We start from the raw sequence: 20,251 nt of genomic DNA on the forward strand, positions 1-20,251 counted from the left end.
CACTCCCCTGATGTTCTTTGGACCCCAGTAATGTCTCTCCTAACTCCAGCCCAGGCCTCACCCCTCAAGGTCCCACTACCTAGCCCCCGCCCAACCCCACTGTATTAAGCAGTTCACCTGCCTGGAAACGTGACCTGGTGTGTCTTTAGTACGTATAGTCTGCCTGGGGGATTTGGAGCGAGTTACAGTGGAAAGGGAGGTGATGGGCTTTCCAGCTCGAGGTTTTCTCTGGAAATGGGGGGCAGTGAGCTCTGTCTTCCTGAAGCCCAGGGGCCATCTGAATGGGGCTATGGGAGTTGGGGGCGAGTGCTCCTGAGTAATCAGGTGGGCAGATGCCAGCTGCATGCCCCAGGCCTGCCCCAAGCCTCTTGGCATGCAGCCACGCCAGCCCCTGGAGGAGTCAGCTCCTTCTCTGAGGGAGGGGGAATGCTGGGGAAGGTCAGGGAGCATCCCTTGGCCTAGTAGTCTGACATGGATAAGGTTGGGTGTTACTATGTGAGCTACTGTGGATCTGCCAATGGGGACAGCGCATACAGATTCTCGGAGCAGCCATCAATTCAGCCCAGAAAGTTGAGTAAGATATTGTGCTAGGCTAAGTTCAGTGTCTCCTTGAGGGTATATGTTTTATGATAATGAGGTGGTCTTTTGCCTCCTATTAGCCCCCTCTTTCCTCTGACGCCAAAAATATGCCTAGCACCTCTCCCAGGTCTGATGTCAGCTTGTCATCTGGGGTCACCAGAGAAGGTGCCACATTCTACCCAGGACAGGTACACAGGATGAGCTCAGGTGCCCCCTATCTGGGCAGAGGAACTGTGAGGCTTCATCTTCATGGCTGGCTCAGGGTAGTTTCCAGGAGCTGGGGAGCATTGGTGCTTTAGGATACCTGTAGAAACCTGGGGCTCTGTGCAGGCTTGTGACTTGCAGAAGTTAGCTTGCTCTGAGTTGGGACAGTGACCTGGATATGGCAGAAAGACTGCCCTGCATGTGTGAATAATTCTCCTCCATGTGTGGGTGTTGTGTCAGCTCTATATGCACGTGCTTCAGGGGGCCTCAGCAAGCATTCCAACCTGCACGCACAGTGCGTGCACACAGCCCAGTGTGCTCAGTGTATGTTGCACGTGGGTGTCTTCATGGAATTCCACCTTCCCTCTTTGCTCCAGATCTTCTCTTCGTGCTTCCTGGAAAAATGGGAAGTGAGGTAATAGCCTGAGTTTTACTAGCCCCAGGCTTGCTCCCTTGTGTAGAGGGTCCCTGCCTCCATTTGTCCATGGCAGCAAGCAGTGAGCAGACCCCTTCTTATTCCTGAGTGGGAGGGCCCAGCTCCTTACTGGTCTAGACAACTCCATCCTGCACCAATTCCTCTGCCCCGGCAGCTCCCTCTCTCCCTAGTGTGCCCTGTGCCACGCCCTCATTTAGTGTCCAAATCAAAGGGAGAGGTGGGAGGCACTTGGGGTGATACTGTCGGGGTAGGAATGGTGGATCAGATAGTGTTCGATTTTGCCCGGGTCCCCCTGGAGCAAGGCTGCTCATTTAAAATTCCGATTTAAAGCCGAGCCGCTCTTTAAATTTCCACATTAGCATGCCGCCCTGATGCCAGGCCAAGATGTTGGGATGGATTTGGCAGGAACGCCTCCAACAGCGGCAAGCAGCAGCATTTGCCAGCAATAAAACAACGCATGAATAAAAGAAGGCTGGCTTGGCAGCCGCAGCAGCCCAGGTAGCTGGGTGAGCCCAGGAGGGGTCTTCCTGTGCAGGGGCTCAGAGGCATGAAGGCCGTGCAGGGGCATGTGTGGATGTAGGTCTCCATGACTGTCTTGTCCCCCACCCCCGATTTGTGCCTGCAGCGGAATCTGGGGTGAGGCCCCAGGCCGAATCAGTGTTTCTCCCCTGTGCCTGTCTACCTCCCACCCCACCCCAGGGTATCTTCGTTGGGGGACAGGCCCTGCCTTTGATGAGGACACAAGGACTTGGCCTGAAGCCCGAGTTGTCTTACTTCATTAGGGGCCCAGAGAACAGGTGGGGTCACAGAGATCAATACTGCCCAGTTTCTTGGATGCTGAGGGGTACTGTCAGATGAGGGGACTGGGTGAGAGGCCACTGTGAGGACTGGTTATTGGCACTAAGCTGGGTCAGAAAGATGCTTTGGGCTGGGAAGTTGGCAACTTGCCTACGTGCTTGTACAAGGTTAGGAATGGGGAGTGGCCAGGCCTGGCCTAACTTCAAATCCCCCACAGACTTGGGAATGTTGTTTGAGGTCAGACAACAAGGGCAGCAAAGGGAACAGATAAAGCTCTGGGCTGAAGGCTAGACATCTCCCAAAAGTCATTTTTGCCTACCTCCTGCTGGCCGGGGTCTAGAGAGTACAGCCCCAAGGGACTCACCATTCCTGGATCCTCTTTGTTCTTCTGTTCCAGTCACTTGGCTGAGGCTCATCACCCGGCTCCCCAGGCATTTTAAGGAGCAAGCAGCTTGTCCTGCTCCTGGCTACACCGTCTATCCCTCCAACTTGGTTAAACCATCTCCCTTCCCCGAAGCCCAGGGGAAGAGGACAGAAGCAAACAGAGGGGTGGCAGCAGATGGTCCCTGCAGTCTCAGCTAAGGCAGAAAAGAGGGATTTTCTGCAGAGCATCCTTCTTCCATGGAACTCTCCTTTCCAGCTTACATGAGGTGATTCTACCCGCAATGTTGGGAGAAGTTGTTGGGACTTTGAATTCTCTCAATTCCTAGAGAAGTTGGAGAGTAGACCTGCGGGCCAGGTTATGGCAGGCCAGGTTATGGCGGGCAAGGATCCCTTATCCTGGAACGTGGGTCAGTCCTGTCCTGAAAGGCCTTTCCCAGGGAGAATGAGGTGGTCTGACCTCCCAGGCACCCTGTTCTCTGGTCCACACTTTGGGGTAGGTCAGCTCTGAGGTGAGGGAGTGGCTAAGAAGTTAAGTTTGGGCCAGAGAGATGTCCTTCTGTCATTTATCCATTCATTCAACAAATATTTACCAAGCAGCTGCTTTAGGCTAGGCGCTGTGCTGGGTGCTGGGAGCGAACTGGTGAACACAGACACAGACACAGACACAGACGCAGACGCAGACGCAGACGCAGACGCAGACGCAGACACAGACACAGACACAGCCTGGCCTTGTGGAACTTTCCACATGGTGGGGGAGATACGATCATTATTCAAGGGACTGCACAAGTAAGTATGAAATAACTGTGCTAAATCCTATGAAAGAAGGCTATATAGTACCATGAAAGTGTATAATTGCGGGACTTGGCTGAATCTAGGAAGTTGAGGATGAGCTTGGAAAGGAAAGAAAGAGCAGGCAGCGTGGTAGGAGGAGCATTTGCAGAGTGGCATCAGAGAATCAAAGGAGGAGGTGGTCAACTGTGCCAAGGAATGTAGAGAGCTCATGAGACACCTATTCGCTTGGCTTCTCACCTGGTATTTGTGAGTACAGGTATGGAAAGGCTGTGGTACCATGCTGGGCTCACAGCTGGTACTCTATAACATTAGCTCCTTTTCCTCTTCCCCAAGCTGTGCTTCCCTCTGGGGACCTCAGATTCCTGGAAAAAAGGAGCTGCCCAGGCTCAGCCTCCCCTGTCAGCTCAGGCCAGTAAGCCCCAGTCATCCAGTCCTCAGTGAGAGGGCCCAGGCCTCCTCTACCTCTCCAAATCAGTCCCATCACATGTAGCCTGGTCATTCCTGAACCTACTTCTTCCTGGACACTTGTCTTCATGAAGACGCCTGGGCTCTGGGCCTCTGAGAAAGATGCCATTCTGGTGCTGCTTCTGGGAGACTGAGCCTGAGGAGGGAAGACAGTTGGAATCCTCAGCAACTCCCAGTGCTGCCCAGGGTGAATCAGAGTGTCTTAGGTGGGGAGAGGGAGTAGCAGGGAGATGTGGGGGGGCTGCCCACCCAAGGCGGCATACAGCCCAGAGCCTTTTCCATCGCAGACACCCCATCTGTCTCCCACAGAAGGCTCGGGTTGGAGAGGGTGCTGAGAAGGGGGGTATGGCGGGTGAAATTGTACAGTCTGTGAGCTAGCACGACTGTAGTGAAGGCACTGACCAGGGAAAAGGGTGGAGGGTAAGAGTGGGGGTGTAGGCAAAGCCACTGAGGGCTAGAGGTCAGAAGTTGGGCTGGAGGTGGGGAGGACGATAGGGACACCACCATGTGATTCTTCCTAGACAGCCTTGTGTTTGATTCTGATTTATAGCTCTCCGCCCCACCAACCAGAGGAAGAAGAGTCACACCCCTCCTGCCAGCAATCTAATGGATGGCCAACAGGCAGCAGAGAGCTGTGGGAAGGGGTTTTCCTAAACCCAGGGCCAGGCTGGATTCCCCAAGACACCTTCCTTTCCCTGCAGTCAGATCTTTTTTAGCCTTTAAAATAATATTTGAGTAAAATTTGACAGTTTTCAGAGAGTTTTCTTCCACACACATTACTTTAACTGGTCCACTAAAGTCCAGTGAGGTAAACATTATTATTATTCTTGGGTTACAGATGATGTAATGAGGGATTTAAAAGATTAAGTAACTACCTGAGATCACAGGAGAGTAAGGGGATGGGGACCCAAACCCAAGTCTCCTGACTCTGCATCCAGGCACTTGGCTGCTCGAAGGCTTCCCTTACTCCTCATTATTGTGCAGCCCCCATTGCCAGGCCAGGTGTGGAGTTTTCTAGAGGAGGGCTCTGAAGAACTCCTCCCACGTGACAGAAAAACTTCGGGAGATGCCCAGGCCTTGTTGGACATACGTGGGCCCAGCCCCTCCTTCCTGGATATCAATATCCAGACTCCAGGAAACTGGAGAGTCCCAGAAGGTTGTACCTCCCACATTTAGAAATATAAGAGGGATCTAGACTGGGAGTGGTCTGGAAGGAGGGACCGGGAAGGAAAATGCCAGCCCAGGAAGCAGCTAAAGTGGGTGCCAAGGGAACCCAAAACAAGGTTTCAATTATTAAATATAAATAGACAGGGGAGGGGAAGTGAATATACAGACAGATATTATATCTCTCAGTCCCTGCCAGTTATTAGGAAGAAGGCACTGGTGGTTGCTAAGCAACAGGTCTCCATAGAGGACAAGGCACCAAGAGGAAAAAGCTTCTTTTGACTGAATTTTGGGGTGGGAGGGGAGGGAAGATGGGGTCAAAGGGCTCTGAACTGGCAGGCAAGGCTATGGCGAAAGGTTGGCTTGTCTTCCAACACTCGTCCTTTCTCCAGGCCCTAGCAAACCCGCCTTTTTGATGCTCAGGATTGGTAGGAGGAAGGCCTCAGGCACTCCTCCCTCCCCGCCAGGAGGAGGGAACCTGGTTTCCATAGCGACCCAGAAACAACCCTGGCCTTGTTTTGCTTTTGGCTTCTCTGTAGCTCCCTCATGGAGCAAGTAATATAATGGACCCCTTTCTCTGATCCCCAACTTCTCATTTGAAGGGAGGGCCACAGAAAGGTTGGGGGGAGGTGCCACAAAGCTGGTCTTACTTGGCCCTAAGGTGACCTTAGACTCTGAAGGACGGATGACTTTTTGGGGAAAGGGCTTCCTGGTGTCCTCTGACCTCTGCACCTTCTGGGGCTGCAAAAAGCAGTGCCAAATAGTGGCATCCGATGAAAACTGTGGGCTCAGGCTTTCTTTCTAAAGGGTAGGTAGAGACTAGGGTTGGAGGTCAGGAGAAGATGAGGGGGCAGGATCTTTAGTGCCTCCTGGCCACCTGGGCCCCCATCCCGCTCGACCTGAAGTCCACTGTCGTCAAAACCCGAGAATGGAGATATAGAACATTAACGTATGTCAAGTATAAGTGAGTGGCACCGAGGGGCATAATCTGTTTTTCTAATATGACCACAAGCAGAGTGTTAGAAGAATTAGGCCGACAGCTGCTGGTCCCCCCGCCCGCCCCCCCCCCGCCGCTCTCCCTCTCCCTTCCTCCTCGGCGTTTGCACACACCAATGGCAGCCGAGCCTTGCTTGCGATTTCTCTTAATCTTCCTCCGCCATCCTGCGCTCTTTCCGCAGGCGGTGCTGCGAAGCCGGCAGAGCCGCGCGTCACACCTTACTGCTCTCCGAGATTGCTCCACAGAGAGCTCAAGGAGATGGCAATTCGGCGCTGATGCCGGCTGGCAGCAGTTGGGAGAGGGGAAGGAGGAGAGAGAGGGAGGAGGGGAGAGGGAAAAAGTTGGCACGGATACCAAGTTTTCCCCTAGAGAGACATGGTGGGGGTAGGGGGGGCGGAGGGTGAGAGAAGACAGAAAATGACACAGAGAAAAGGAAACAAGGAAAGAGGCAGAGTGAGACAGCAGGAGATAGATGATTAAAGTTCTCTCAGACGTCCACGTGTGGGCACCCCAGCCCACCTTACTCATGACCCTCTGAAGATCACGCCACCCAGCAGTGGTGCCCACCCACTCATCCACTGCCTGCCTGACACACACATGCACTCCTAGCCAACCTGAAGTCCAGAATGGCCCAGGCATGTTGTATTTGTGTGTGTGTGTGCATGTGTGTATGCCTGTATGTTGTCTGTGTTTTGGATCGCAGTAGAATGCAGTATGTAAATGAGATGGTTATTACCGCAATGTTCATCAAGCTGAGCCGAGAAGACATTAATAGCCTGATGAATATGCATGTGAATTTGTTAATTAAGTTAATTATTCTGCTGAAAATGCATTCGTCTTCCAAGGACATTTTCCCAATGATTTTTACATGCTCTAGCCATTAGTCATGCTATATTTTATCAGGGAAATGAGTTTGCTTAAGTTGTAAAAAAAAAAAAAAAAGAGAAAGAAAGGAGGAAAAAAAATGAAAGAGGAAAAATGTGTTGAAGTTGAGTGTGGGGAAGCATCTGAGGCCAGCCTGAAGTTTGAGGCCCAGCTGGTTTTTTGAAGCCTGCCCTCGATTTTTATGGGTACCTCACTCTACAATTTTTGCCCTTTTTTTGATGACAAACTTTTTTTTTTCCAGTGCCAAATTTCCAACACATTAATTAATTGTTGTAGCCAATTAACTGTAGTTGTGCAAATGAGTTTAGCACTAATTACCATGCAGTGCCTGTAATCACATAAAAAACTTGATGAGAGAGAGAAGAGAAAGGAGGAATGGGAAGGGAGTAGTGGCTTGAGGGGAGGGGATCTGGAGTAGAGAACAGCCACGGAAAAAGGTGGCAGTGGGGTGAGATTTCCTGCTTTAGGAGCCATCTTGGTTCGAAGGAAAGTAGTCTTCCCAGCCACATCCCGGACCTCTGAGATTCAGACAATCTCAGTGAAGGAAGGACGAAGTGCTGATAAAGAGTAATCTTCCCTTTGTATAAGAACTTCCAACCAAAGGACAGAGGCCCAGAGTGGATATCTCTGGTGGTTTCAACGATGCATTGTGGTTCCTATGAATCCTGAAGGCCTCAGTGTTTATCACCATGGCTGGAATTACTGGGTAAGGATGTTGGGTGCCACTGGGAGAAGACGTGCCATTCCTGAAGGGCCAAGTTGATGGGAGGTCGGGGCTGGGGAGGGGGGTGTAGAGAACAGTGATATGTGTTCTTGGCTTGGTTCTAGAGCCCTGAGTAGACTGGGAAAATTGTTATGAGTCCACAGCCACTGGAATAGGCCAATGGAGCAATGGTAACATAAACTACAAAAGAGCCAGCTCCAGCAGGAGGTGGGAGGTGGCAGCCTTTAGCCAGGCACAGCTCCCAGGAGAGGAGCCAAACCTTCTCTCCTGCAAGTTGGCATCTCTACCATCCATCATGTCTGGGCCAACTCTAGGTTTCCACCTGTCAGCTTCAACCAGTGCCCAGAGGCTGAGGGACAGACCAGCTTCTTCTGATTTAGCTGTTCATGAACTCAGTTGGAGGGAAAGAGCAGTGGTAAAGTCAGGACTAAGCACTGGACTGGCATTTCTGTTTCCATTCTGCTTCCTCCCTCTTCACCATGTCCCAGACGCTGAGCCTGCCCAAGGTGTGCGTGTGTTTGTGTAAATGCACTGTGGTTTACCCTGCAAAAAACCAAAAACTTTCTATATAGCCTTACCCCACCAAAAGAGAGCACTCTATGTTGTTGTTGCCGTCACATTGATTCTGACTCATAGCGAACCCATATGACAGAGTAAAGCTGCGCCATAGGACTTTCTTGGCTGTAGAGAAAGCAGATCACTAGGTCTTTTTCCTGCAGAGCCACTGGGTAGGTTCAAACTGCCAACCTTTCGGTTAGCAGCAAATGCTTAACCACTGCACCACCAGGGCTCCTTACTCATTCTATAATGAGCCTCAGTTTCTTCCTCAGACCTCATCAGAGACACATTCAACTTCGTGTTTCCAAGGAGGACAGATATCCAAAGGCTGAATTCTCCCTTCCCCCGTTCAGGTCTCAGGTCTGTGGGCAGATTGCTCAAGGGCTTCATCACTTCAGCCTTGTTCTTCCTGGCAAAGGGAAAACAATTTCAAGGGCACATGCCATATTGCCCTGTTTCATGACACTGCTGCTGTCCCAACCCATGAGCCAAATCCATGAGCTTGGAGGATCTGAATTAACCTGTGCTGGTCCAATGCTCTCCTCACCTCCAACATCTCTCTTCTGGTACCACCCACACCCTCTTCCCAGCAACGCTAGTCAAATATAAAAAGGCATCCTGTCTGAGAAAGCAAGGTGTGGTAGAAAGAACCCAATTTTCAGAGTCAGGAATCTTGGGTCCAGGTTCTTCTCTGACACTTAAAAGCATATGATCTTGGGAAAATCTATTTACTATCTCTGAGCTTCAATTTTCTTCATCTGTAAAACAGAGATAATAATAGTGCCAAGACTAAAGGGTTAAAATTAACAATTACATATATAAAACATTCAGCATACCAAGTGCAATGAACTATTTCATTCATTGCTTGTGTGTGTACGAATTGATAGAACCTTGTTGATGGGCAAGTTGCTAATGTTAAAAAATATTTTTTATGTTCACACAAAAACTTGTACACAAATACTCATAGAAGATTTATTTTAAGAGCCAAAAACTGGAATCAGCTCAAGTGTTCTTCAACAGGTGACTGGTTAAACAAACCGTGGTACATCCATACCAAAGCAGTTGCCATCAGTTGATTACGGCTCATAGTGATCCTGTGTGTCAGAGTAGAACTGTGCTCCATAGGGTTTTCAATGGCTAATTTTTCAGAAGTAGGTTACCAGACCTTTCTTTCAAGGCACCTCTGGGTAGACTCTAACCACGATCCTTTAGGTTAGCAGCTGAGCATGTTAGCCATTTGCACCACTCAGGGACTCGTGGTACATTCATACCATGAAATAAAAAAAGGAACAAGCTATTGATAGACACAATCACTTGAATGGATCTTCAGAGAATTAATATTGAGAGAAAAAAAAGCCAATTCTAAAAAGTTATATGCTGTGTGATTCCATTTTTGAAATGACAAAATTTGAGAAACAGAGGACAGATTAGTGGTTGCCACTAATTATGGACTGGGATGGAGGAGAGGTGGGTGTGATTATAAAAGTACAACAAAAGGGATCCTTGTGGTGTTGGAACTGTTTAGCACGTGCACACACATCAAGAGAACAAGTAAAACGGGAAATCTGAATAAGACTGGTAGATTTTACCAATGTCAATATTCTGGTTTTCACATTATACTATAGTTTGTAAAATGTTACTATGGGGGAAAGTGGGCAAACTGTACAAGGGGCTCTCTCTCTATTATTTCTTACAACTTTACATGGATCTGTAATTATCCCAATTAAAAAAAAAAAAGCTATGACAGATTATTGGTGTCTCTGCTGTGTATAGCAGGGAAAAGGGGCTGCCCTTGTGTTTCCATTGCAGAATTCCAAAGAGGAAGATTAAAAAATTAATTTTTTTCATTAAGTTAGATCAACAAACAAGATTACCGTTGTAGGAAAATATTTGTACCTGTTGACCCAGTAATTCCACTTCTTGGAATTTACTGTAAAAATGCATTAAGTTTTATGTGTTAGGATGTTCACTGTGGTATTATTTATACAGCAAAAATATCTTAATGATTAAAAATAGGGAAGGGGCCTTACAAATTATGTATATCTAGGTGATGAAATACTCCACAGACTTTAAACATTCTTAAACAATAAACAAATACCCAGAACAATGCCTGGTGCATAGTAGGCACTCAATAAACAGTAGTTATCTTCTCATTACTGGGTTGTTCTGGGGGTCAAAAAAGTTAAATGTACTTGATAAAATGTACAGTGCCTGGCAAATGGTAATTGTAGTTATCTTTTTTCTTTTTTTTTTAATTTGTTTTGTTGTAGTTATCTTTTTTCTTAAATTTATTTTGTTGTTGTTGATAATATACACAGCAAAATATACACCAATTCATCATTATATTTCTAATGGCTGTTTCTCCCAGTTTCATCCTAGATGAAGCTGTACTTCCAGTCTGAACACTACTTAAGGTGCTCCTGGCTTGACAGGCACGGGAATGGGGGAACTGACTTTTTGGGGAGTCTGAGTCAAGCGAATGAGGCCACTTCCTCCTGGGGCTCTCTTTTTGCTCCATACCATAAAGAAAGCTACGGATATTCTTTCTAGCATGTGCACGTACACACATCTGACCTCTAATTTCAGGGGAATCATGGAGTCTTTGAATCTCAGTAAGTAATGTCAGCCCTGCTGACTCCATCAAAGTAATACTACTCTACTGCATCAACCACTGTTGACTGAGCACCTACTGAGTATTAGGTACTGTTCTAGGTGCTTTACACACTTTATTTCACTAAATTCTCACAACAACCTTAAGAGGTAGTTGTTTATCTGCATTTCACAGATATGGACACTAGGGCTCAAAGAGATTAAGTAACAGGTTACCCAAGGTTGCATAGCTGACAAGTAGCAGAGCTGGCACTGGAACCCAGGGCTGTCTGCCTCCAAAACTTGAGCTTTTAACCACCTCACATGCTGCATTTAGAAGGACTGAGGAGGGTTGCACTGTGTGGTAATTGTGCTGAGTCACATGTCTGGAGGAGCCCAGGAGAAGTACTTCTGTTCTTCCACTGCCCCTTGGGTAGGCACAGACTTAAACCCATCCTGGGCAGAAGATAAATCTCTGAAGCAGGAGACCCATTCTGAAGTCATACAGTCCCATAAGTAAGTTTTTCCATAAGTCTAACCTCCATCCTTCCTGCTCACATCTGATCCCTGTTCCTTTCTTCTGTTTCCAGTGGAGGTGAATAGATGACAGGTTGCCCCTCCATGAAAGATCCTAGGACAGAAGAGAATGGAGGGAGCTTCTCTCCCCAGCTTTGTTGAGGCCATGACTAGAATGACTCAGTCTCCTTGATCTCTTGATCTGCCCCAAGGCATCAAACCAAAAAATGAGCAGGAGAAAATGGATCAGGAAGGATAAGCAGAAGGGAATAGATTAACCAGACCAAGAAGACTGGCTTAGAGAATGGCCTTTGGACCTTAGTGCTGGGCTCTGGGTGAAGTTAAGGTGTACAGTTTTGCCCACCAGGCTTAGCAGCCAGCTTTATGTCTGACATCTATCCAGCTGTGGAGCTCTGGCCAGCATCTCTTGGGCCAGAGCCTCTCGCTATGACATCTCTATAGCCACCTCTCTTTCAGATAGAAAGGAGGGACTAGGGTTCCACCAGTCTGTATTTACCTCTCCTGTTTGAATACCACCTCACTGTATTTGCTCAGGACCAGGCAGCTGAATTGAGGGCACAGAAATGCCCAGGGAAGAGAATAATTTTGTGGGAAGGATGGCGGAATCTCAAGACTAGGTCCAAAGGGGCTCTCCCAAGATCCCATGGCTAGGTCCAAAGCTCTTCTCTCTTTTCTCTCAATATGAGATCCCAGAAGAGAATTGGAGCCTGAGATTGAACACACAGAATGGGGAACAGGGTGTCTTCCCTCTCTCCCCTACACAATGTTCTACCCTATTGGGGCCCAAGCATGCCCACTGCTCACTTTGGCTTCCTTGGGCCCACCAACCCTATGGACAGGAGAGGGTTAAAGCATGGTATGGGCAAGCTATAAATTTCCCATCAGTGTGGGGAGAGCAGGACTGTTGGCAAGGAGGGGGTTGGGCTTGGGGGGAGGGGGAGCTGGGAAAAAGCCAGGAGGTTGTCTCTAGGTAACAATAAACACTGCAAGCAAGGAGCAGCTGTTACACTTACTCTCTCTGCATCACAATGCTGAAATAACACTAATAAACCAGTGTGCCCAATGCATAGGCACACACGCACCCAGGGCTGGGCCCCACTGCAGCCCTAAGGCTGCCCTATGCTTCAGGGCAGGGCCCTTGATGCCAGCGGACACATCATTCTTGGCCTGGATATTCTTGTGGGGAGGACGAAGACTTACATGGCCTCCTACCCTAGTGGTATTCTCAGGGACAACGGGTAGCAGAGGCTGGGGGTTCTGGGTTCCGATCTTGGTGGCATTCACTAGTGGCATGAGTTCAAATGAAGTCACTCTCAGCTGAGAGTTAGGAGGAGACAGGAAGAGTAAGAGAAAGAAAAGTATAGAGAACAGATAACTACTTACCATGTTCTCTAAGACTGTAGGGCATGAGGCAGCCAGGGGTTGGGTTAGCTGAAAGGAAGGTAAAAGAAAAGGGGGACAGAGGAGGGGCTTGAGAACGAGGAGGATCAGGGAGCATGTGGTATCAAGGAGTGATTCTTACATCTCTCCTGAGGTTGAACTCCCCACACCTGCCCACACCTCACCTGGTGCATCCAGGCTCCCCCTCACAGTACCACTTTTATACCCAGAACCAGGTGATGTGTTGATTCAGGATTGAGCTTTATTATGGGGGTTCCAGCAGAGGACCCTGGGCTTCAGATGTTGCCAGGGAGAGTGGTCCCAACTCCCTCTGTTAATAATAGCCGGTCTGCCCTTTCTCCGACCAAAGCCCTCTCTGGATTTCCAGGAACAGCTTGGCAGTGTCCCTCGCCCTGGCTGGAGAGAAGAGCCGTTGGTAATGAAAGGAACAGAAATAGGAAAATGAAAACTCAGGCTCTATTACAAGTGCCTCCCTTTTCTTAGCCCACCCTTCTCTGAGGTTAGCAGGAGGAGGTATTTATTATTACGTGTCTGAATATGCTGGCATCCATGCTCTCTAACTGCTTCCCTTTCCTGAAACAAGGAGGCCCTTAGATTGTGGGCAGAGGTATGGATGGTTCTCCTAGTCTACCTCCTGGCTTCTTTTTCTGGTGTGTTCGAAGACAATATTCAATCATCCCCCCTGATTCAGAATGGATAGAGAAGAAGCATACCACCCACCTATCCTGCACATCTGATGACCTATGATTCTGTGCCCACTTCCCAGCCTCACCCCAACACTCTGGTTTAGCCACCAGAACGCTCCTTAGAAGCAAGAATGGTGAGACTACGTCTCACGTACTTTGGACATGTTATCAGGAGGGATCTATCCCTAGAGAAGAACATCGTGCTTGGTAAAGTAGATGGTCAGTGAAAAAGAGGAAGACCCCCAACGAGATGGACTGACACAGTGGCTGCCACAATGGGCTTAGGCATAGCAACGATTGTGAGGACAGTGTAGGACTGGGCAGTATTTTGTTCTGTTGTACACAGGGTCTCTATGAGTAGGAACCGACTCGACAGGCACCTAACAACAACAACTAGGAGCCCCTAGTTCTCTCTTCCCTTGTCCCAAAGGGTCTGTTTGCAGGGAAAAGACTGGGATCAAGTGGTTATCCTTCCAGGTTCTGATCTTGTAATGTCGCTTAAAAACAAACAAACCCCCCCCCGCAAAACCCCAAAGCTATGAGGTGTTAGCTGGGTATCCAGGGCTCTGGGCCGGCAATGAGGGCAGGGTGGAGGGACTGTCTGCCAAAGTCCTTCTTGTGGAAGGTGCCCAGGGGCACTGAATTGCCCAGCACCATGCAGCCTACAACACAGTAGGGCAAGAATAACTGGCCTCTCCTATCCCTTCCTCACTGGGAAGCCTCTCACAGGAACACTCAGCCTCCCCAACTTTCTCATCCATTTCCCCCTCTTCTTTCAAGGCTGGTGCCTTCCTTGACCCACAATTCAGATGAGACGCCTTTATCCACAGAGCTCAGAGTGGGGGAGAAGTGGGGCAGAAGAGAGCTCTAACAGGCCGGGACCCCTCTCCCCTCTGTCATTTTCATGAACTACCCCCACTGTGTGAGTCACCAGAACTCGGAGCTTGGCTGAGCTGCCAGCAGCCTTCTCCCTCCTCCCCTCCCCCAGCTGGGCAGATATGCACTCAAAGGGCCCCAGAGCCCACCATCTTCCTACCCACAGGGCCCCAGCCTTCTCCTTCATCCCTAGAAATCTGCACACAGACACACTAAAACTGGGTGAGCAAAGGAGTGTAACAGCCCCCAGCATGTGCTCTGTGCTGGGACAGAGAGAGCGGCTGCCTACACAGTAAAGCAAGGCTGCCAGCCAGGAAAACTGGCACACTCGGACACACGGCCTTGTCTGTCGGCACGCGAAGGCGAGTGGGAAAGGATGGGGTGAGAAGGCTGTCTCAGGAGCAGGCGCCTCCTCCTGGCTCCCTCTCTGGTTACTGTTTCTCTTCCTTGGCCTCTCTCCCTAAATGCGATGAACACTGTGGCACTGTCACCTATGGGGTGTTTATCCCTTTCTCTGCCTTTCTGCCCCTCCTCCACGGTCTTGAGAGCTACAGAAAGGGGATCTGCGTGATCACCTTCAAGGTGGGAGGTTCAGACATCCAGATCTCTCACTAACCAGAGGGGCAAACTGAGGCAGAAGGAGACAAGGGGTCCCATCAAAGTTAACAGGGAAACCCGAGGCCGATATGAGCTCCTCAATTATTTCCATCAAGTCCCTTTTCTCCAGAGTGCAGGGAATTCTGGGCATCACTACCTCCGCCTTCCACTTCCTTCACATCTACCTTTTTCCTCCCCAAAGGCTCCGCATTCCCCCTGGACTCCCAGTGCAGACTCCAGGCTCTAACTGCAGGCCTGCAGATCTGGCACCTCTGGCTCAACCTTGGAAGTGTGAGGCAGGCCTGGTGCGGGTTGGGGTAGAGGCTCTGTTCCTTAGAGAATCTGGATTGAATGCTTTAAGAGCCTTTTTATGCCTTAGTTGGGGTAGGGATGGAAAGGGGGTGAGAAAGAGGGCTTACAGAAAGCTTGCCACCCTTCCCTCCTTCTTCAGCTACGTGATATTCCCCACTGCTATGCGTTTCAGAGTAGAAACAACAGCTACCTAATAAATCCCCCGAACAGCACCCAATATGAACGGCCTGCCTTGTATCAGGCAGCCAACTCCACAGGTGGGACCACAGGCATCAGTCCCAAATTTTCCCTCTATCTTCTCTCCAGGTTCAGGCCTCTCCTTGATCTCCTGACAAGAAAATCTGCCTTTCCAACTCCCTGGCACATTTATGACCCTGCAGGCCCATGAAAGCAGGAAGGGGTCCTAGATGGGCTCTTTTCAGACTGTCTTGAGGGAGAATGGGCAGGGATCCTTCTCTTCCTGTTAGTAGTAGTGAAGGCAGAGAACCAGACAGCCAAAGAGGAGATGACTGAGGGTCAGAGGGCAGGACAGAGTGAGCCGGGGGATACTTAGAGAGGCAGGTCCTGCTCTTCCCCATGGCCTTTGGGGATATAAACTGAGGTAGAAGACATAAGAGAATTCTGGGGGTAGGGCAAAGGTGTTGGGGGCCTGAGGTGTGTGACAAAGTTTCCACCTGCACTGCTCTGAAAACCTGGTACCCATCCTTGCCCCCACCCCAGCTGAGCCTAATGAAGCACAGAACAAAGAATGCTGAATTTTTTATGAGAAAGGAGGAGGATGCCAGGAAATGCCATCTTTAGCAACATGGTAGGAAAGTCCCCTTTCTCTTTCATTCATTCCCTCTTTTACTCTAGCATCTGATAGTGGAGGAAGCAGGCAGGTGGGGATAGGGTCAGCTGAGAACTTGCCTTTCTCTCCAGCGTGCACCAACACCATACAGATGGGGTCTGACCAAGTGTTCTAGGGCAGTGTACTACTTGAATTTGGGGTATTCCTGACTCAACCTTCAGGGCCTTGAGTTTAAATTCTGCCTCTGTTCTAGGCTTACCTGTGGGATGAGAGCTATAAGATCACTCTTCACTACATCTTTTTAGCATAACGTTCCCCAGTGGCTAATATGGCAGGGAAACTGCTACAAGATCTCAAAAAAAAAAGACCTCAATATTTAGTCTTTACTGGGGGACTTACTTCTCTGTTAAGCAAGTTAGGGTAGTTGATGCCTTTCCTTCCCTGTGGCCCTTAACATGGTAAAATCCCAAGGGAATGGGAGGCTATAGGAGATTTATTTGCTTAGAAGCAAGGGAATGAATGCGATGAGCTTGGGAATGGGCTGTGTGAAGGAAATGTCCCTCTAGTAGTGCTCCATAGAGTTGCACCTGCCTGACTCCCCTGAGTTGCTCCCAGGACACAGAGGCTAGAGACATGCAACTCTGAGCAATGGAGAATAATATCCCGCCCACCCTTCTTCCTTAACTTCCATCCCCTGATACCTACCTACCTTTTCTTTCCCTGTGTTCCCAGGAGTTCTCCAAATCCAGAAACTCAAAGCAAATCAAAGATAGGATTCAACTGATTTCCCCTCTCTGGATCTCTGTTTCCACATCTGTAAAATGAAGGGGTTAAGCAAGATGAGCTCCAAGTTTCCTTCCTTGCAACAGTAAGGTTCTATGATTCACACCCCAAAAGGCACCAGGCCTCATTTGCATGCTGTTTTGCATGTAATTTCCATAGCACTTATTTTATGTCAAAATGTTCAGAAATATCTCCAAACCCTGCCCTTCTCCTCTCTTCCATCACAGTCTCTGGTCCTATGGTCCGAGTCCTTGTCTTCTTTCTTCGAGGATCTCAAAGCCCTCTCCCCACCCTACTTTCACAATTTTAGAGCATTCACTGGGACAAGCCCAAGCTGACAAAACCCCAGGAGCAAGAAAACAGATTTACCTACTATTCAGGGTACAATTTTGGGCCCCAGACCTGAGTCAGCCAGTGCAGCTCCATTCCTTTTGGGGGTCCTGGCAGTTGCAGGGAGATCCTGGCACCTCTCCCCCACACCTCCCCCTCCTCCTCCACCTTGCTGTACTCCATGCCAGAACACAAAGTGGCCAGTGATTGATGGGCCTGGGTTCCCGGTAACCGCACCCAGTGGCCCAATCCTCCTCCCTTACCCAATCCCTCCCCTGTCCCTATTCAGAGATCAGATTGTCTCATGTTGGTCCCTAAGGTCCCATTAATTAAAAATACATCCAATTAAATGGCAGGTGAAAACGTGCTATTGGAGCTCTCCACCCCCTGCCCCAGCTTCGTCCCCCCCGCCCCCGCCTTTTAAGCCTCAGCTGTGCTTTGAGCTGAGGGGGAAAAAAAAAAAACCCAGAGAGAGAGAAGAGGAAGACATAGCAGTGGGGGTATGGGGGTGGGGGTTGTTTGAACCTCTGCCAGGGTAGCATGTGCCAGCCTGGGAGAGTGGCACTGTGCCCTGGTGTCTAATTTCTGGAGGTGTGAGTAGGTTTAGTCAGCTGGGTACCCACCTCCATCTCCCTTAAAGGGGCAGAGAGAAGTCAGAGGGCGTGGCAGGTTGCAGCTGCCCTCCTCCTGGGCTTGGTGGGTGAAGGGCAGAAGTGTAAATGGTAGTGGGGCTTTAGGAGGGGATGTGATGGGTGTGATGTTCAGGGGTTGGAAGAGTCGGAGGCCTCCATTCTTGGCATATCCCCTACTCTTCTCCAAACTGGGAAGAAGATAACAAGGAGACGGGTGGGACCGAGGTGGCAGGGCATGATGATACTCCCAAGCCTGGCTGTGCCTACCCCTGCCCACAGAAAAGCTGAGAAAGAGATGAAGGGAGGGAGGAAGGGAGGAGCCATAATTTGAGTGAGAGTAGATGGGTCAGACAAGATAAAATATACACAGATGAATGCTTGTGTGGGCACCATACTCCCAGCACCTTATAGGCAAGAGGGCCTAGAGGGACATGTCCTCTTTGCCCCTTCTCTGGGCAAAGAGAAGCAGTGGTGGTGTGAAGTCACCTCTACCTGGCTGCCTGGCAGGCTCTGGGTAGGACATCTGTCTTGATGAGCACTGACCATTCTCATTCTCCACACTCAGGGCCCCCAGCACTTTGGCGAGATTAGGCAATGGCCCCCCACCCAAAACCCTCTGGCTCCAACCAATGCAAAGCTAATGAGTACTGAAAGATGCTGGGAGAGGAGCTTAGGACAGGGGGGTAACTAGAGGTGGCACTCAGAAACTGGGCAGAAATGGGGAGGGTGCCGACCCAAGGCCCCCACCTGGCCTCCTTGGCAGCCTCAGCACCTCCTCCCTTCACTTTAACGCTAATTGGAGATTTTAATCTGCGCTGCTGCTCTGCTCAGGGTGCTGGGGGGAGCGCCAGCTGTGCAGTAATTCCAGCAGCACCGACTGTTTAATCAAGCTGTCCTCCTGGGGAGGGGCCCTTGGGCATGGGGTGGTGGGGGAGGAGAACCTCTGTCATCTCCCTTAGCCTGTTCAACCTGGCAGGGCTTCATGGGGACTGAGGGTCATCTGTGGGGTCCTTACCCCCATAGGGGCCCTGTGGCCACTTGGCATCCCTGGCAGAGAGCCATTACATGGTATGGGGTGGGAGTGAGGCTCTTGGGCTGAAGCAACTCCCCCCTCCGATTCTGCTTTTTGACACCTTTTTGGCTCAGAGCCCTGGGGTGTCTGTCAGTCTCCAGCCACCCAGGCTGCAAAAATCCACTAGGCCTTCTTGAGCTCTGTAGGTTTGTGCTGGGGGAGAAGATAGGCACACAAAAGCAGGGCTGAACTTAGCCCCTTTCCTAATCTCTTCAGACCCCTCAGAACTTTCTCACTAACAAGACACTTCTCTTAGAACAAGAAGAGATTTGTTCCCTTCAAACTATAGACGCATCCGCTGCCTGGGCTGAAGAGACTGGCTCGGATGGGGACAGCAGGGTGGGCAGCTGGATCTCGGTATACCCTGAAGAAGAGAAGCACCCATGCAAGGTGTTCAGTGCCTAGAACTAAGGGGTTTCCCAAGTTCAGCTGGGGGCATACTGAGATGTCAGGCCACTTTGCCAGAGCATTCAGGGCCTCAGGTCATTTTTATGAAAGAACAAATGGCACCAATTATTCGTCTGTGTTCCTGGGCCCCACCTCTTGGGCTCTTTGTGGGTATTTCTGACCCCCGTCCTGGGGAAGAAGCCCTGGCGGTGCAGTGGTTAAAGCACTCAAAACCAAAAGGTCAATGTTTTGAACCCACCAGACGGTCCATGGTAAAAAAATGTGGCAGTCTGCTTCTGTGAAAATCTATAGCCTTGGAAACCTTATGGGGCAGTTCTAGTCTGTGCTATAGGGTTAGGGCCCTGGTGGTGCAGTGGTTGCTATGGTTGGAATTCAACTCCTGGGCAATGGGTTTGGGTTTTTTTGGGTTTGGTCCTGGGGAAAGGGTGGCCTCCCTCACCCCCCACCACTTCACCCAGATTGTCTGTTTATAGTCATGAGTTTTGATTGGTCGGGAGTGCCCTCGTGTGGCAGAAATCAAGACTGCAGTTGCCCAAGAGGTCGGGCAGCTTTGAGGGATCGGCCCCTAGGTTCAGACACCAGGTTGACAAATTGGTGGGCACGGTTATCAATGTTTGAGCTCTCTGTGCCATCAGGGTACACCATGCATACTTTTCTCTCAACCACTTCCAGGGACATATCCTGCTTTCTGATACTTGCTCTCCCTCTCCATCCACCCCATCCCACCTGATCCACTTCTAGCTCAAGCAAGGCATGTGGCCACCAGGGGAGGGTGCACCTATCCATAGCTGGCACTTTTTTAGACCTGCTGCTGGTTTTGTCTGGTTTACAGAGGTGAGAAAGGGCATTGCTGGGAGGAAGCCTCAGGTCAAGAGGGTAAGCTATTGTTACCACCATGTCCGGGGAGCAGGGAGATGTTCAGGCCCTCCTACCAACTGTCCACAAGCCTGATGAGAAATGTCACCTGAGCTCTAAACAGAATGACACCTAGTCGTCTATCCTGTCCTATGGTCATCCATTCTCCACTCCCAGGTGGGGCCTGGGAGTAAGGAGGAATAGACTATCAGAGCCTGGGCCCCTTGCCCTGGAGAATATAAGCAGATAAAATACCTTTCCCTCAAAAACACCTAGGCACTCTCCAAGGGTGCCAGGCCACTGGGCAGAATGCACATCTGAGGCTTCAGACTTCCACTCCCCATGAGCAGGGCTCCCTGTCATTAGAACCTTCCTCTCCAGTGTCAAGAGCCCTGGT

General features: G+C 49.9%; 1 protein-coding gene across 13 annotated transcripts in view; it reads right to left on the minus strand.

Moving 5' to 3' along the window:
* Nucleotides 1-9,228: 9,228 nt before the first annotated feature.
* CDK12 (cyclin dependent kinase 12) overlaps nt 9,229-20,251 on the minus strand; it is a 63,847-nt gene continuing 52,824 nt past the window's right edge. For 4 of the 13 annotated variants that reach the window (XM_010594390.3, XM_010594393.3, XM_023553653.2 and 1 more), the window contains 2 exons: nt 16,484-16,588; nt 9,229-12,909 (listed from right to left, as the gene is read on the minus strand). The gene's annotated coding sequence lies outside the window, so the exon portion shown is untranslated. Of the gene's footprint in view, nt 12,910-16,479; nt 16,589-20,251 lie in introns of all 13 variants that reach the window. The other 9 variants (XM_023553648.2, XM_023553646.2, XM_023553651.2 and 6 more) reach the window with 9 other exon arrangements.

The sequence above is a fragment of the Loxodonta africana genome, chromosome 18, assembly GCF_030014295.1.
Source record: "Loxodonta africana isolate mLoxAfr1 chromosome 18, mLoxAfr1.hap2, whole genome shotgun sequence".
Taxonomy (NCBI): domain Eukaryota; kingdom Metazoa; phylum Chordata; class Mammalia; order Proboscidea; family Elephantidae; genus Loxodonta; species Loxodonta africana.